The 4,705-nt window shown below is 39.6% G+C and overlaps 1 long non-coding RNA gene across 1 annotated transcript; it reads right to left on the minus strand.

The window, feature by feature from the left end:
* Positions 1-585: 585 nt before the first annotated feature.
* On the minus strand, positions 586-1,617 carry LOC115019369 (uncharacterized). The gene is made up of 4 exons (XR_003833475.1): positions 1,502-1,617; positions 1,341-1,412; positions 794-941; positions 586-659 (listed from the first exon to the last, which is right to left on the minus strand). It is a non-coding gene; the product is annotated as an uncharacterized LOC115019369 (long non-coding RNA).
* Positions 1,618-4,705: the final 3,088 nt, after the last annotated feature.

Genomic DNA, 4,705 nt, shown 5'->3' on the forward strand with positions numbered 1-4,705 from the left:
AGAGATCTTGGGTCAAACCCATAGACTGTAAATATAAGGTCAGACCCTACCCTGGACACACACAAGAGTTCACCTTATGAATGGATTACAAATACTTTGAAGTAATCTCATCATGAAATATGCAGTATACTCAAACATTAAAAAGTGACAAAAAGACTGAAAGAAATGACACTTACGGGTTGTGAATTCCTTATCTTCACTGCTTAACACACACTTTACTGTACTTTTAACTCCAGTTTGTGTAGCTTTTCACGGTGACTGCATATGTTGTACTTGGCGCCAAGAGTCGACCAAGTATTTCACAGTAATTCAGTCCAGTTACTGTAGTTGGTTTGGAATATGTAGTTACCTGGTTTGAAGAATTATAAAAAAAGACAGTTCAGCAACAATTTCCCTCGGGATAAATAGAGTTCTATCTATCTATAGTTCCTCTAGCTTAACGGCAACATGACATGACACAATCTACATCCCCAGGGCAAATGTTCTCTTTTACAGTGCATATGACATTGCTCCTACCTTTTCTGTGTCTCCTTGTTTATGGTAAGTCACATCAGCTGTCAAGCTTTGACCAAAACTGCCCATGGTGCTTGCGTTCCACTTGATTTGAAAATTCCCATTGGATTCTTTCACTGAGATGATTGTTGGGGTTTTGGGCTTTACTGTAGAGGAAGAGGGGAATGTTTCTTATGCTCCATCTAGTTTCACATACATTCACTGTCTGGATCTGGATCAGTGTACTTCTGGCAGCTGCAGATTACATTTATTGACTTTCATTTAAAAGAAGTCAACTTACTGCTGTCCCTCACGCTGATGATTTTGGACTCCATGCTTTTACCTCCTTTCGAAACTCTAGCTGCATATGTCGCCCCCAGAATACACATCATTTTGAAAGAGCAGCAATACTGTCCACTTCACACTGTTTGAAAATGTAATGTGCATCTCTGTGGAATACAAAATAACATGTATCATGTTCTGAATGTATTAAATATGTATATTTCTGGCTGTTCAGTGGTTTTTTTAATACCAGTGTTATTTAGACCAACTATCATAGTTTAAGCAGTCTGGTCTAATGAACCTAATGATCTTTCTTTGGAGCAGGTGGCTCAAAACTATACACTGTACCTTTAAAAAAGAGTGTGCGATAACTTTTTTATGTATCTAAGAAATACAGTGTAGGCCTACTACTCAGGATTTCATTTATTCATGTGAAGAAAACTAAATGAAATTGGTGTTTTTGAAGTTTGGATTATTATTTAAGATTTTAACTTTAAGATAGAGATAAGATAGAAAAGATAATAAATAAAAGAAACTGTAAAACAGATCCCTGATGCAATACTCACGGGAAATAATCTGCTCAAATGATGTCTCTTAACATTAGTCAGGGGTGGATAGTTTACTAGTTTACTTTTGGCCTGAAACAAACAATGCACAAAGAGATTGATTATGAGAATGAGTTATTGCTTAGACTATATAAAGCCGTCTCCATGCCCACTATACGTACCAGAGAGAGCTGTTGCAGATGACACCACTGTGGTCGGCCAAATATATAAGGGAGACGACGAGTCGGCATACAGAGACGAGATCCTGAAGCTGTCTGCATGGTGTTCAGCTAACAACCTACATCTGAACACATGCAAAACAAAATAAATCATTATAGATTTCAGAAAACACCGTCCAGAACCCGCCCCCCTTCACCTCAATGGAGAGAGAGTGGAGTGGGTCCCCACCTTTAAATTCCTGGGGGTTCAAATCTCGGAGAGCCTCAGCTGGACATCACACACCACTGCAGCAGTTAAGAAGGCCCAGCAGCGACTACACTTCCTGAGGGTGCTACGGAGGAACAGACTGAACAAGAAGCTGTTGGTGTCCTTCTACTGGGCGACCATCGAGAGCGTGCTGTCATACTCCATCTCTGTGTGGTATGCTGGATGTTCAGCTGCGGACAAGAAAGCCCTGCAGAGAGTGATTAGGATGACAGAGAAAACCGTTGGCTGCCCCCTGCCCTCTCTGGAACACATCTCCACCTCCCGCTGCCTCAGCAGAGCAAACACAATACTAAAGGACAGCTCTCACCCAGGTCACAGACTGCTCTCTCTCCTGTCTTCTGGGAGAAGATACAGGAGCTTCAAATCACAAACAGACTAAAAAACAGTTTCTACCCCTGGGCCGTCAGGCTGCTTAACCACCACACCTAATGCAATAACCATAACCATCTTCACACACATACACACTCTGATTGCACTTTTAAAAAGTATAAACTATTTTTAATCAATATTTTTAACTATTTATTCCCCCGTATGATTGCTTATGTTGTCTGTCCTACTGCAGTGTTTTTAATGTTATGTATGTCATTGTAATTTTTGCACACTGAGACAGAGTGGCACTCGTTGTACTTTTTGTATAATGACAATAAAAGGCTTTAACTTTTTTAACTTTAATAATCCCTAAAATAAGCAGGACAAAACATATCCTATCGCTAACTCGCCTGAAAGCAAACACAATAGCAGATATTATCGTTAATCTAATGCGACAGATTAGATGAATTAAGTAAAACAGACAATTTTCCAGACTCCAGATTACCTCTTTAACTCCATTTTGAATCGATGTATTCCACTTCTACTTCCAATAACAAACAAACTCAGCTACGATCTACTGTATATGGTGGGAACGGGAACGCAGTTTGCTGCGTGTTGGCAGTGTAATGCCAGTCTCACAGTCACACACTGCCTGGTATGGAAAGCTGTTACTGGAAATGTTGCGCCACTGATTCAGTAGTAGTACGTCCCACTCCCATTTCCTCTAACAGTTGACAGTAGGCCAACACACTCTCTTCAGTCGACAGCTGATTTTTGTAAAATAGGTCTACTTTTTATGGAGCAATCCAACTATGGATTTATGCACACTTGCTGAATTTTTTGTAAACCGAGAGAGACTAACTGTACGGCTGACGTAAAGAGTCCCAGGGTGATCAGTTTTCTTCAAATTATTATTATTATAAAGACTCTGAGCAGCTGTGGCAGTCGTGTCTGACAGTAAAGGATAATAATTTAAAACAAAAAGAATAGTGTCATTCAGCCTTTTTTATTTGCCAGAATGATGCATATGTTGTAAAAATGTGCCCTGCCCTTTCTCCCTTGTCTCATGTCAACATCTCTACGCAAACCTTAATCCCTCATCAATAATTACCATATCATTGTATGACTACTGTAAATAAGTGAGTCCAGCACAAACACAACCATTCAGCCCTCTCCCCTGCATGTTACTGAATGTGACACTGGGTCAATGGAAATGCACAACAAGGAGGTTGATTTATGGCACAAAACAGGAAGAGGGTGCAGATCTTTCTATACTATGCCCTTACAGTTTCTGGTAAATTATGTAACATGATGATACAGCAGAGTTTATGGGAAATGTGGAAAACATTTGCGTCCACATTGACTTCTGTTGTGCTGACTGTGTGAAGAGTTTTGAAAAAGTGAACTCAGTATGGAGAGCTGTAACAAACTGTAATTAGTAATCAGTAATGATTCTAACAAAGTGTTTGGAATATATAAATCAGATGTGTTGTGCCATGTACTCTTGAAGGCTTCCCTATGATCTACAGTGGCTTGGATTGCAGCTCATTTATACATTGCCTAAGACAAATGTGCGGAAATTATAGTTTCTCTATAGTCAGGGCCACGGATAGATCCGGGACACTGAGGTCATGTCTTCAGGAGTTTCCCTCAGTATTTAGCAACATATGCAAATGCAATCCAATACAGCTCAGCCATTCATTTATGACTTACAATAAGTGTGAACAATCATGAGGATAAAACTCCGAACAGCAAGAATGTTGCAGGTACATTAACTTCAAATAGATACAATCTATTAATTCTTCCTTTACAAAGATAATACTGTTCAGTTTAGTTTAAAGATCGGCATTAAAACAAACATTTTAAAAGGGAGAGCTTGTTAATCCAGTGTTTCATATAGACTTTGTTTTTATCTAGTACTACTGAGCTGTGCCAAATGTGCTCAGCAGTCACCTAAAGCCCCAATGCATTTATTCATGGGATGCTGCCCTCAAGGTCTCCTTTGGTGGAAATGAAGGCAGGTTAATGATTTATGTTTATGCAAATGTGTTTACGGCTGCTGTCGTGTGTGTTTTGTGCAGCCACGAGGTGTGTATGTGCGAGAGCCCTATTTCTTTGCTTGTATTTGCATGTGTTTGTGAAGAGGGATGGGATGTAACATGAGAGTGGTCTCAGAAATTATGTTTATTAGTTGATATTTAGCAAGTACTTTATTTTTGCAATTTTTTTCTTTTTACCTTACATGTTTGATTTTACTGTATTGCACCATTTTTTACCACTTCTGTCATGACATTTTAAAACATTTTCACTTTGATGTATTTAATCAGTAAGCCGTGGTAAAGCATGGTACCAATGAAACAGAATATGGGCACAAGATTCATGCTCATATGGACTTTTAACATAGACATATAAAACATGCATATATGCACACACACACACGCACACGCACACGCACACGCACACACACACATGCAAACTAGCTCATAACACAGGTAGACAGCACATGATAAATGTTGTGACCCTGTGGAAGCATGCAGTGTTTCCCTGTGGGCTGCAGGATGACGCCAGAACAGTGTATCTGCAAGTGTGCAGAATATGAGCAGGTGCGTATCGGAGTAAAATAGACAGCC

Source organism: Cottoperca gobio, chromosome 14, assembly GCF_900634415.1.
Source record: "Cottoperca gobio chromosome 14, fCotGob3.1, whole genome shotgun sequence".
Lineage (NCBI taxonomy): Eukaryota > Metazoa > Chordata > Actinopteri > Perciformes > Bovichtidae > Cottoperca > Cottoperca gobio.